Source organism: Simochromis diagramma, unplaced genomic scaffold (assembly GCF_900408965.1).
Source record: "Simochromis diagramma unplaced genomic scaffold, fSimDia1.1 OVJJ01000653.1, whole genome shotgun sequence".
In the NCBI taxonomy this organism is placed as follows: domain Eukaryota; kingdom Metazoa; phylum Chordata; class Actinopteri; order Cichliformes; family Cichlidae; genus Simochromis; species Simochromis diagramma.
The window spans coordinates 103,268-117,261 of record NW_024387544.1 but is presented as its reverse complement, the minus strand read 5'-3'; the positions used below and the strand labels follow the sequence as shown (position 1 = coordinate 117,261).

The 13,994-nt window shown below is 40.4% G+C and overlaps 2 long non-coding RNA genes across 2 annotated transcripts; one reads left to right on the top strand and one right to left on the bottom strand.

Annotated features, from left to right (window-relative positions):
- The first annotated feature begins 1,190 nt into the window (after positions 1 to 1,190).
- LOC120727422 lies at positions 1,191 to 1,604 on the top strand. Its single transcript, XR_005694531.1, has 2 exons — positions 1,191 to 1,321; positions 1,417 to 1,604. It is a non-coding gene; the product is annotated as an uncharacterized LOC120727422 (long non-coding RNA).
- Positions 1,605 to 8,852: 7,248 nt separating this feature from the next.
- On the bottom strand, positions 8,853 to 10,757 carry LOC120727421. The gene is made up of 2 exons (XR_005694530.1): positions 10,608 to 10,757; positions 8,853 to 10,459 (listed from the first exon to the last, which is right to left on the bottom strand). It is a non-coding gene; the product is annotated as an uncharacterized LOC120727421 (long non-coding RNA).
- Positions 10,758 to 13,994: the final 3,237 nt, after the last annotated feature.

The window sequence follows — 13,994 nt, the reverse complement described above, 5'->3', positions numbered from 1 at the left end:
GGACTTTCAACTCCCGCCACAGATTTTCTATGGGGTTGAGGTCTGGAGACTGGCTAGGCCACTCCAGGACTTTCAAATGCTTCTTACGGAGCCACTCCTTTGTTGCCCGGGCAGTGTGTTTTGGATCATTGTCATGTTGGAAGACCCAGCCTCGTTTTGGCTCAAAATCTCACGATACATGGCCCCATTCATTCTGTCCTTAACATGGTTCAGTCGTCCTGTCCCCTTGGCAGAAAAACAGCCCCATAGCATGATGTTTCCACCCCCATGCTTCACAGTAGGTATGGTGTTCTTGGGATGCAACTCAGTATTCTTCGTCCTCCAAACACGACGAGTCGAGTTTATACCAAAAAGTTCTACTTTGGTTTCATCTGACCACATGACATTCTCCCAATCCTCTGCTGTATCATCCATGTGCTCTCTGGCAAACTTCAGACGGGCCTGGACATGCACTGGCTTCAGCAGCGGAACACGTCTGGCACTGCGGGATTTGATTCCCTGCCGTTGTAGTGTGTTACTGATGGTGACCTTTGTTACTTTGGTCCCAGCTCTCTGCAGGTCATTCACCAGGTCCCCCCGTGTGGTTCTGGGATCTTTGCTCACCGTTCTCATGATCATTTTGACCCCACGGGATGAGATCTTGCGTGGAGCCCCAGATCGAGGGAGATTATCAGTGGTCTTGTATGTCTTCCATTTTCTGATGATTGCTCCCACAGTTGCTTTTTTCACACCAAGCTGCTTGCCTATTGTAGATTCACTCTTCCCAGTCTGGTGCAGGTCTACAATACTTTTCCTGGTGTCCTTCGAAAGCTCTTTGGTCTTGGCCATGGCGGAGTTTGGAGTCTGACTGTTTGAGGCTGTGGACAGGTGTCTTTTATACAGATGATGAGTTCAAACAGGTGCCATTTTTTCCTTGTTTGAGGTGACCAAACACTTATTTTCCACCCTAATTTACAAATAAATTCCTTACAAATCCTACCATGTGAATTCATGGATTTTTTTTTCACATTCTGTCTCTCACAGTTGAAGTGTACCTCTGGTGCAAATTACTGACCTCTGTCATCATTTTAAGTGGGGGAACTTGCACAATCGGTGGCTGACTAAATACTTTTTTGCCCCACTGTATATATATATATACATAACAGTTTTGTTTGTGCAGTTATGTGCTTGCACGGTTTAACTGGTGTTTGTCTTTTTGTTAGCTGCAAGCATTGACGAGTGCATGCTTTTAACATTGACCCGTGATGATCTGAGGGACCTTTTTTCTGGGCCTGAGCACTTTCTCAGAAGAAAACATGTGTGGTCAATAATTCATCCTGAGGTATTATGTAAAAAATATTTAGTTCAACTAATCTCCAGAAAGTATGCTTTTATTTTAGCAGTACTTGACATTTTTATTTTCTCACCCTAAACCAGGAAGACCATCCGCTACCACAGAAACCTGAAACAACTTCTTCACCCAGGGTAGTTGCAACAGGCCCTCCAACTGCTGATGCTAATGTAAGCCAGCTGAAAACCTTGCAGCTCCCCAGTCCTCCGGAATATGTTCTGTACACCGACAGTGAGTTGGAGCAATGCCGAAAGAGTTACCTGGAGTTGGCCTGCTCCGGCAGGGAACAGGCATGCGTCATGTCAAAAGAACTGAGATGCAGATTGGTGAGAAATACAATCACAAGTATGGTGTCCCTTTTGAGAGCAAGCCAAGGCCAAATGGAGCGATACCCCTCTAAGACCGAAATCACGTTGTGGAATATTATCCTATGCTGCAGGATAATGATGCAAGCGTAAAACACGTAAGTTCTTGTATTTGTGTCTCATATATAAATCATTTTGTTTTGTTCAGGTGGCATGATATATATGTATTTTCACCAGGAGAGCATTAATGCCAAGTTACAAAAAAGGCTGCAAAATATGAAAACCCGAGGAAAAAGGCAAGGACCAACACCGGAGAGGGGACGGCCCAAGAGAAGGCTCACTGACCTCTCCCCAAGGGATGAAGAAGCTGATGATGAAGATGCTGATTGCAGTTCTTCCAGTGGTGCATCTACTCTGTTATCACCTGTCAGAAATTCTGACGATGCCTCCACTTCATGTGAGTACATACGTGTAATTTTGTAAAATGGTTATCAACACACAGCCAGTAGTAGCTAATGTTTTGTGGAAGTCTACTTCAGTAACAATGAAAAACCAAAATGCTCTTGTACTTCTCTCTATCTTAGCTGACAAGGATAGTCGGCAAATACAAGCAAGACATTACATTACATTACAAAACATTACAAGAAATGTGTAAGAAGGCAAAACCAAACAAAGAAGATGTGTCCCAGCTATTAGACCTCGAGTTTGAAGCCAGAAGATCCTTCAGACACCATGAAAGAGGAGAACAGAGCTCACCTCATCTTTGATGCATATCCATGCTTTAAAGAATTGCATCATGTAAGTTTTTGGAAGAGTTAATCAATAATCACTTTAATTTGAAATATATTTGGTGTGGTAGTAAAGTTATTTTGATTTTATTTGTTTACTTATTTTTTTAAACCTATTGTAGGCGTTGGCTTCGCAGAATTTTGGATCCCCACAACAACAAGTTCATCAATCAAGTAAAACTGAGATGGGAAGAATTCTGCTCCAGGGTAGAGTTCTACGGTGTGTCAAAGAAGGCAATGAATCCATGAATCCATGGACAAAAGTAAGTTTTACCATTTAAATACAAAGTTCTCATCCTTTAAAATGTATGTTTATGAAGGTTTGTTTCTGCTTTGTCCAGCTGAAGCCCACCTTGCACTGATGAAGGCTCTTCCAACACTCTTTCCCACACCCGCCCATCCACCAAAAAAGATGAGGAATGCTTCTGAAGCATTTCTACATGTGCTTGTCATGGTCCTGGGTCGTTGACCCAGGGTTTTGTGTTTATTCTGATTTGTATTAGTTTAGGGTTGAACCTGAAGTTGATGTATATTAAGCCCTATCTGTGTCTGTCCTTGGTGCTCTGTTCATGTCCCCGTGTTGTGTTGCAAATCAGTCTGTGTTTCCTGCTTTACTTTGAAGGCTCGTGTTCTAGATTTCCTGTTTTGTTCTGAAAGTCTGTTTCTGTTGTCATTGTGTTCAGCTTGTCTCCTCCGGTCCTCATGTGTGTTACGTTCAGCTGTTCTTCCCTCCTGTGTGTGATTACCTGATTACCTTGTGTGTGTATATTTAGTGGGTGTCGGTCTGTGTTCGTTGTCGGCTCGTCTGTGTTTCTTGGTATCCTGTTCCTTAGTCTGCGTCTCTCTGCTCCGCTCTCCGCTCTCCATTTTGTAGATTTCAGGTTTGCTCTTTAGTTTCTCCCAGTTTAGGTTTGTCATTACTCATGCTTCATTGCCTGTTTTTTGCCACTGCCACCGTGTAAATAAACTTCACTCGTATCATCAGTTTGCTGCATTTTGGGTCCTCCTTTTCCTCCACTCCACACGGCTCACTCCGCCAGCCGTGACAGTGCTGAAGGTAAGTTTTATAAAATTTGCTTATAAAGATCTACAAAAAATTTGGCAAACGAAATATTTTGGTCAAACATGACTCAAAAATGCTTTTTCGGTTTCAGCCGAAAGACTTAAATCTATAATTTATTGTTTTCATTAATTTATAACGTATTTAATGTACACGAGTCTGGTCACATAAGGAGTCGCTTGACACTGATAAACCATAAGTCAAAACTACTATAAAATGTGTGTAACCAACAAAGAACAAGATAATGACGTCTCTGACGTTATGACCAAATCCCAGCAAAAAAACATACAATTAACATAAGATGTTAACTGTCATGTCTTTTGTGTCTTGCAGCTTACAGAAGATCCAGATGCTGTCCTCCAGAAACTAAGCTTGTCATGTCCAGTAGTGATGTTCGATGGCTGCAAGTGTGTCATTGCTGTTGGTAATTTACCAGTTACAACATTTGACAAAGAAAAACTTGGTGAGGCTATGATATATGTGATGGCATACTTTTATGCACTCCATCTGACTTACCCCAAATGCGTGGCAACCCTGCTGTCAGTCATTCAGTTCTCCAGGATGCCATTCATGAGCATGACACTACATCTTACAGAAAAGCCCTGCCAGGGCTTTTCTGTAAGATAAGATTAGGAGAGGGCACTTCTGTTTTGTTTTTTGCTTTTTCAATCTGGGTCTTATTTCTAAAATGGAAAATGTTCATTTACTCACCAAGACAAGTTTTGTGGTATTTGGTGTCATTCGGAAGAAATTTGAATCTTTGTGGTCTTCCTATGTCACTCGTCAATTTTAATGGGGCAATGGCGAAACCTCTCAGGCTGTTGAAATGTTGAAACCACTTAAACAAACTCATAATGTTGCACCTGTGCTGTTCAATTGTATCTTTATTATCTGCAGGTTATTGTTAAAGTGGACACTTTTGCTCTGTTTCAGTTTTGTTTTGTCCTTAATCAGCAATATAATCTTAAAGTAGTGTTTAGCTAAATTTAAAAAGAAGAAATATCTTTAAAATGATTTAATGTACTAATTTTTAGATTATTTGCCTTGATTTGTTTGTTAGAATAAGTGTTTTATGCCTATTTTCAGATTTAATTTCTTCAACATTTTACTTAGAACAAGTGGTTAAAGATTATTTTAGGTTTCAAGCAATGATTGGTTGCCATTTGAATGTGTTCAAGCTTGGGATTACTGGAACTGATGCATTTTATCTATATGCTTGGACGCACAAGGGGCGTTATATTTCCTGATACCGTGATGTTATAAATATGACTGCTCATTTATTGTTCTAGGGAGATCGAGGCTGATGTTTTGCAGAGTTCATCTTCCCCAAACGCGTGTGTAAATAAAATCATTGTTTTGATGCACAATGGACCTCCAGTCGTTTGTCTCTCATCTCAAATCACGAATCAGGACATCATCCACAACTATTTTCAGTTGCAGACAAGGCTGGACTGGGACAAAAAATTGGCCCGGGCATTTTGACTAGAGACCAGCCCACCAGGATAAAGATTGAAAATGTGACATCATTCAGGGGTAAAACCGCAAAGGATTCTGGGAACTTGTGGCAAGAGGTACTAGCGCACGCAGGCTTTCGATTGAACTCAGTCACACAGCGATAAAAAGAAACCCAAAAAATGGCAAGAAGCTGTCGTATTATTAACTGCAATAGCCGGTCGCGTGACAGCCACGGGAAGCCGACGGGTAAAGAGATCGTTTTTTTAATCGGATTATGTCGTTGAAGAGAAATTTTTTAAGCCATGTTTCCGAAGTAAGAGCCGATGGATGGTCTGGATATACCAAATATAACGTCTGAGAACACTCCAGCACACATGTTAGTCTGCTCCAAGCATTCCCACAAAGGTCAGAGTTTTTAGTCGTTAATACCTCATTTTTCTTAACATAATTGGTGATATAGGTTACAAGCAAGTCTGGCGCTGAACAGAGTCGCGCTATGCTCCTTTATTTATTGTGCATAAATAGTGAATTGTCCTGACACAATATTGCGTTTCGCTTCTGTTATTACCATGGTACATTGACAAAAACATATACTTTTATTCACAGGATAAAACAGTTGTTTTGTATCACTAATTGTCCAGTACGATTACAGCATACAGTATTATTGTCACTGCTACATTTCTGTAATGGTACCAGAAATTATTTCCACTGCTAATTAATTACCGTTGAGCTCAAAGGTTATATTAATAAACGGTTAACGAATGTGTATTTATGACGACGATTTGTGAGACTGGTAAACTTACCTTTGTTCGTGCGATGGTCTTTTGTTCTACACAGTGCATTTCAAGGTCCTGTACCCATCCGTCGGTAAACTGTACCTGGGCTTATTGCAGTGACCTGAAGTTACTAAACTTCATGAGTGCATGCACTCACTGCAAGAACCGTATAATTATAAATCTGAGCGTGGTGAAAGTTGGGCAGCACGCTAACGTCTTTTGTCCACTCTGTGTTATCATAAGGGTCTGACCCTTTCATTCCTTTGATTTTTTCCTCGTATCTTTTCTTTGTCTTTTCGTCGAGTCTGTCTTTGTACAGACCGGCATTGTTCTCCTTTTGTTTTGTACATTCCTTTTTTGTGCGGCAAAGAAAAAAGAAAAAACAAGAAGGTATTGGAACCGGAGAATGAACGTTTTGCAGTGCTGCAAATGCTTGCATTTGATGCGGTACTTGGATTGTTTTGCCACTAATTCCCGGCATGCAATGCGTGAAAATCACGTGATTGCTAAACAAGGGGGAGGGTGCATTCGGCCTCCTCGGCTGTAATTGGTCCAGCCCAGAGTCGATCATGACCAATTGGCCAATCCAACACCTTTCATTATATATACCCTTCCTAAAAAAATAAAATAAAATAAAAAATAAATCCATCGGCCCATAAAAACAAAAAAATCGCCAGCGGCCCACCGGGCAAATGCCCGGTATGCCCGATGGCCAGTCCAGCTATGGTTGCAGATGATAAAGAATTCAGAAAGTTTATTCATGCAGGCCCATATGACAGAGAATATGCATCTTCTTTTTGTTTTCATATTATAATTTATATTTAATTGTGTTATGGTTTGCAGTGTTTTGTGTTGATTCACTTTAAATTTGTAAAAGGAAAAAGCTGAAAATTTAAATAGTTAAAAGTTGAAATGTGAATAGTTGATTTTTGTAGTATATGATTTATTTATTACATTTTATGTGGAGTGAATAAATAAAAGTATATTTACGGTGGCCCCTACAGACAAAGCACATACAAACTTCAAATCACGTACAAACTCCAAAACACGTAAAAACTCAAAACACGTACAAAAGACAACAGAAGTGCTCCAGGATGCTAGGGGGCAGTGTTGAGCTTTTGTTACCTAGTGGCTACACAAGCCAGCAAGTACCAACGACCGGATTTGGTGTGTGGTAATAACAGGTTGTCAGGGCTCTGTGTGCGGGCAGGCAGAGATGAGGATCCAAATGCAGGACTCGGAAAACGGAATGCAACTCAAAAGACCTCAGCTTTATTGCTGGCAGGAAAACAAACATGAAGTGAGGACGGAACACTGAGACCAAGAACACACAGGCATAATCTGAGGGTACGACACGACAACTGGCAGGGCAAAACACAAGGCTTAAATACATACTTAGGTGATTGGGGAATGTGAAACAGGAGGAGAGCACAGCAGGGACTCATCAGACATGACGAGACAAAACTCAACACATTAACATAGTACACAGACTTTCAAAGTAAAACAGGAAACTGAACAGAGGTTAACTAAACTAGGGGAAACGGTGACAGAACAAGAGACACACTGACAGAGACGACTGTATACTAACAGAACACGACACATGGAACTAAACTATACATGAAACCACAACTTCTAAAACATGGATAACAGAAACATGGAACTCTAATAATAATCATCACAACCACAAGAGAACAAGAAAACAATCCATGATGTAAAATTAAACCAAAACATAAACTCAAAATACTGGGTCCAACGGACCCAGAACCGTGACACAGGTAAATGAACAATTTACTTTATTATTTGACTATATATGAATGCTTGTGTATAAATACACAAACAATACACGCATGCTTTCATGCTTTCAATTGTGTAATTTAAGTGATCTAGGTAGCTCTGTTTTGGAAGTTCAGTTAATGCTAGAAATGTGTTTTGGAGTTTGTACATGTTTTGTCTCTAGGGGCCACCGCATATATTTATATATAACCATACATAAATAAAACCACTTTTTTTTACATTAGTAATTACTTTTCTGCATATTTTTATATTATTGTTAATAATAAATTAATTAAAGCAACAAAACAACCAAGAGCCGGTTCGGAGCCGAAAGAGCCGGCTCTTTTTAGTGAGCCGAGCTGAAAAAGCCGGTTATCCCATCACTAGAGGAAAATACTGTGTGTCTGATGGGGTGTTTTTATTTAGGTGGACTTGGTTTTAGTTGGCCTCTGAGATGCAGATATAGAGATCAGGTTGTAATGAAAAAGGTGGAAAAACTATGGAGGTTCGGTTAGTCAGCAGAAAGTGTAATTGACAGATAAAAGAGCAGTTTATAATGAAAAAGGTGGAAAAACCTTCGGAGGTTCAGTTGGACATGGTTTCAGTTGACCTCTGACATGGAGAGATAATGAAGTGTTTGTAATGAAAAAAGGTGTAAACTATGGAGGTTTAGTTGGGATGTGTGTGCTGGGATGCTCTTGATAAGGAAGCCTATTTTATTGTTTTATGACTTGTTTTGCTGCCTGTTGGGAGCCTACCTGTAACCCCCTATGTGTAATCATCGAGTCTTACTGTTACAGAGTGTGGCTACTAGATAATTATGGGTGCAAAAAAAGTGCAGGTATATTACTACTTCAGTTGTTTAAACAAATCTAGGAAAACGCTTGTTGCACAGCCAAGTTGGAGTAACAGAAAAAGAAGCAGAAGGTTAGCAGGCAGAGGTTTTTAAATAGGAATCACTGAATTGAAACAAAGAGCTTGATTAGTGTGAAAATTAACTGCAGCCCCATCAGAGCTGTGATAAAGATTGAGTTTCTCCAAACATTAGGAACTAATGTCTGAACAACAATTATTCATGATTGATTCTTTATTAGTCTTTCTGTATAAAATATCTTAGTGTCCAACATAAAGGCTGAAGCTGGACTCTCACACCACTCCAATGCTGCTGTTACACTGTCAACACACCACAACCATATTTTGGTCACTTCGCCACAACTCATTTCAGGACAGACTGTCAGAGGTTCACTGCCAACATTACTAACCATTACAATATGAAAAAACAAACACCCATAGAAAAAAAATAGAAGAAAAAAGCAAGTTTGTGCAATATTTGTGTCAGAAACATTTGTAACATGAACACAACACTGTGACAAAGCAACCAAGTTTATTGTGTAACAGAAATGACAAACACAAAGAAATGATTCATAAAAGCCAATGTTCATTATTTAGCTCATCGATTCAGCCAGTGGACAAACTCTTTAACCAAGCAACGTGATACAGAACATATTTGTTAGCAGAAGTATGAAAATGCGCAAGAAAAACCGACATACATGATAAATTGCACGAACGATACTTAGGGAGGAATAAAAACACACGAGTCTTCGGCCATTTTGGATGAATAAACACACCCCCAAGAGAGCACCAACTTTATTAACAGCTGCACACATGTAAATCACACATCAAACATAAACCCTCTGGCTGTTTCCATAATTGAGAGCATTTTCTTTCTTCGTATCAACAATATGCAATGCTATAGAACGTTATCACATTTCTAAGAACATTCAAACAAAGACGTTACCAACATACTGAGGAATATTACTGTTGCAAATGTCTCTGTGAAAAACACAAGACTAGTTTCATATAGTCAATGCAGTGTCTGCTGTTTTTTTAGATAAGGCACATGCATTATGATCCAACAATACAATCAGATTCTGCTTAGAACTGCATTCAAAACCATTGATCCAATATTTTCAGCTTCTATGGCTGAAACATTTTCACATGATGAGCTTCCAACAATGAGTGAAACAGTAAGAGCATGTGGAGAGTTTGGAAACATCCCATTAAGAAAGAGAAATCAAACATTTGGATTCATTTTAATGAGCTCAGACTTGTTGAAAATGCAGAGGAGCTGTTGTGAACTGAGCTTCAGAGAAACACAACATACTGATATTCACTGTGAATCTTTGAGTGGAAAAAGACAGAAAAACAACATGTGGATCCAGGAATAATGGGAGCTTCCATCTTTAAAGGACTGAAGAGGAAGACCTTTACAAGGAATCATGTAGAAAAGTTTCAAACATCAACTGATTGAATCCATGAATCTGAAAACGTGTTTGTGAGTGAAAGAGACAGACATGTACATACTGAACTATCTGTTCAACAGTCAGAGTGTTTCTGTAACAGGATACACTCTTTACACTCCACTCAGCACAGGGACACTGAGGCACCAGGAAACCTGAACCAAAACCCAGGATAAAGAGTTTGAGTGAATGTGGTGTTGAAGGTGTGGAGGTGGATCAGAGTGTCAGAGGAGACTCTGTAGAAGGACAGAGTGCCAGCAGGACAGTCCACATACACTGCTGCTCTGTTAGAGACAGAGGAGGAGGAGGAGGAGGAGGAGGAGGAGGGGATGAATGTTTGTCTATAATTGTGCCAGACATAACGAGGCGCACCATCAGAGCAGTACAGACACCAGGACTGTTCATTGTGTCCAAACACACAGTCATTACTGCCTCCTTTCCTTCTGATTCTTCTGTAACTCACTGATATATAAACGTTTCCTCTCCACTCGACCTCCCAGTAACAGCGACCAGTCAGACCATTTCTACACAGCAGCTGAGGATAAACATCAAATCTGTCTGGATGATCAGGATATGACTGAACCTCCTCCACACGTGTCACCTTCCTGTCGTTGTCAGAAAGTTTGAGGTTTGTGTTCACTGTGTTTGTGTCAATTGTGAGTTGACAGGAATCTGATGGAGAGAACAAACACAATCCAGCTGCAGTTATTGATCCATCATCTGTTCATTGATTGACACTTTGATGATGACTCCTGACATGATGAAGATGGTTGAATGTGTGCTGCTTTGTTTTGATGAATCCCATTAAAAACACACTTACACTTCCTCAGACCTGGTCTCAACCATCGGACTCCAGCAGGCTCCACCCTGAAAGGAGGAGGGGGGTCAGAGCAGCACAGTCACAGTGGATAAAACTACTGATGATTTGGACTGATCCTGGATCTGTCAGTAGAACACTGTATTGAATGAAATATGACTGACTCAAAGTGTGACCTTCATTATCTGTATATTCCTCTTCTGTTTAGCTGAAAAGGACAGCTCCCTGCCTTTGCTCTAAGCTGTCTTTTCTCATTTTGGTGTTTGTGTGGTTACTGTGGTTGCTGTACATGACCTCTGTCCTCTGAGATAGTACAGCGTTGTTTTCATGTGCCCCCCGAAACCCCTTCATGTTCGCCAGGCAGACTCCCCCGGTACAACATCGCCTGCCGGCAAAGACATCGCAGAAATCCTGGAGTCAATCGACAAGCGATTGTCCAGTTTCGATGCGAGGCTGTCCCTGATGGAGATTTTACACCGGGAATTTAAATCTCTGAGAGAATCCCTGGAATTCAGCCAGCAGCAGGTGGAAACGCTTGCCGCTGAAAATGCCACGCTACGGGAGTCGGTTAAATCTCTCACCGATAACGTGACCCAGCTAAACATTGAAAATAAAAAAATAAAAGAGTCCGTTATCGATCTACAAGCCCGTAGCATGAGAGATAATCTTGTGTTTTCTGGTATTCCAGAAACTGCCGGAGAGGACGCAGAGGCAACGGTGAAAAACTTCATTAAAATCCACCTGAAGCTGCCGGAGGACACCGTAAAGAATATCGACTTCGATAGAGTACATCGCTTGGGGGGCGCGCGGTCGCGGACCGGGAGACCACGGCCTATTGTGGCCAAATTCAGTCAATTCAAACAGAAGGAACAGGTGAAGAGTCGCGGCAGAGAGCTGAAAGGAACGGACTTCAGCGTGAACGACCAGTTCCCCAAAGAGATCCTGGAACGACGCAAGGTCCTGTTCCCAGTTCGACGTAGCTTCATCCAGAAAGGCTCCCGCGCTGTCATCGCCGTGGACCGGCTCTACGTGGACGGACAGCTTTACCGCGACCTCGGCACCACACCGTGGTTATATTAACTGCACTCCAGATAAGAACCCGCTACACTCTTTTCTTATTCATTCACACTCTCTCCTTTAACATGAGTTTAAGCTAGTAATATCAATATGATGTCATAGCAGATATAACACCGTCACCCTCCGTCATTGCTTTAATTGGAATGTTTCCGTTTCGTTTCTTTTTTTTTGTTATCGCTCACAGTTCATGTAGTTTCTTTCTTTCTCTTGTCTTTCACTGCTGTGGTCACCTACTTCCCCACTCACCTACAAACAACACCCTCTATTTCTCCATATTTTCACAACACGATCACGCAAACACATCAGCTCAACGGCAGCACATTCACAACAGCCTCACAGCACGCACAGACTTGCAGGACACATGAGCAAACCACGCTTGTTCATATTAGTGAATATTCACACACATAGTCAGACTTATGGAGCCTCTCACCACACTTCTTTTTCTCTTTCTATTTACAAACAAGGGATGTTTCCACATTCTCTCCACCTGTCTAAACGAAACACCCAGCATATATCATTAGACATACACACACAATTAAGGGCATGCTGAGGTTTGTTACATGGAATGTAAATGGAGCTGGCACCAGAGGAAAGAGGTTAAAAATATTTAACCAGCTTAAAAAACTACAGGCAGATGTTGTTTTATTACAAGAAACTCACAAACCTGTCACAGGTTTAAACGAACTTAAAACACCTGAGTTTCCTAACGTGTTTGCAGCCGGTTATAATTCTAGACAACGGGGAGTAGCAATTTTAATACATAAAAATGTTAATTTTACAGTACTCGATACAGTTATAGATCCAGAGGGTAGATTTCTAATTATTAAACTATCAATATTGAACAAAAAACTATGTATTGTTAGTATATATGGTCCAAATGTTGATGAACCCTCATTCTTCCACGGATTTTTTAGTGCACTCTCTGAACACCTTGATTGCACACTCATTCTTGGCGGTGACCTCAACCTTGGACTAAATGAAGAAATGGATAGGCTCAACACAACAGGAACTCAGCGCAATTGGCAGTCCACAAATATAATCAAACAGTATATGAACGACTTTGGTCTTTGCGATGCATGGCGCTCTCTTAACCCCACCAGTAAGGAATATACTTTTTTCTCGCATGTTCATCACTCTTACTCTCGTCTGGATTATTTTTTGGTCAGCAGCTCACTGCTGTGTGACATTTCAGACACTGAGATTCATCCTATAGCTGTCAGCGATCATGCTCCTGTATCTTTAACACTAATGCACAAGAATAACACTACGCCAAGTAAAAACTGGAGATTTAATATATCACTACTTAAAGATGAAGACTTTATTAAATACTTTAAAAAGGAATGGACTTCATATTTAGACTTTAATGACACTCCCGGAATATCTGCTTCTGTTCTATGGGAAGCAGGGAAAGCTGTGATGAGAGGTAAAATAATTTCTTTCTCATCACACAAAAAGAAAGAAGAAAACAAAAATATTCAGGAATTAGTAAAAACCAAATCACTAGAAGAAGCCTACTCGTGCAACCAAGATCAGGAAACATTGAACAAAATATGCAAAACAAAACTAGAATTAAATGAAACTATTAATAAAAAAACACAATTCCTTATACAAAGACTTCGCTTGCAGAATTTTGAACACAGTAACAAATCAGGTCGATTTCTAGCTAACCAGCTAAAAATAAAGAAAGAAAAAATAACTATATGTGCTGCTAAAGATTTATCGGGGAACACAATATATGATCCTGGAAGAATAAACAACATTTTTAGGGATTTCTATGAAACTTTATACTCACCACAAATAAACCCATCTAAAAATGAAATTGATCTGTTTCTTGACAACGTAACTCTTCCAAAATTACTAGACAATCAAGCAATGGAACTGGATTCGCCACTGACGCCAAGTGAACTCCAGGAAGCCCTGATAAGTATGCCCAATAATAAGGCTCCAGGTCCAGACGGCTTCCCTGCAGAATTCTACAAAGAATTCTGGACAATTTTGGCACCAGTATTCCACAGCATGTTGCAGGAAATCGAGGAAAAGGGCAGACTACCACCAAATATGAATTCTGCCAACATTAGTCTCCTGCTAAAACCAGGCAAAGACCCTTTATTTCCCTCAAGCTATCGTCCAATTTCTCTTTTAAATGTAGACCTTAAAATAATCTGCAAAGCTCTCTCAAAGAGATTAGAGAAAATAACCCCCCTCTTAATTCATCCTGACCAAACTGGTTTCATAAAAGGTCGGCACTCCTCAACAAACACTCGTAGATTACTTAATTTAATAGACTACTCATACGATAAAAACCATCGAAAC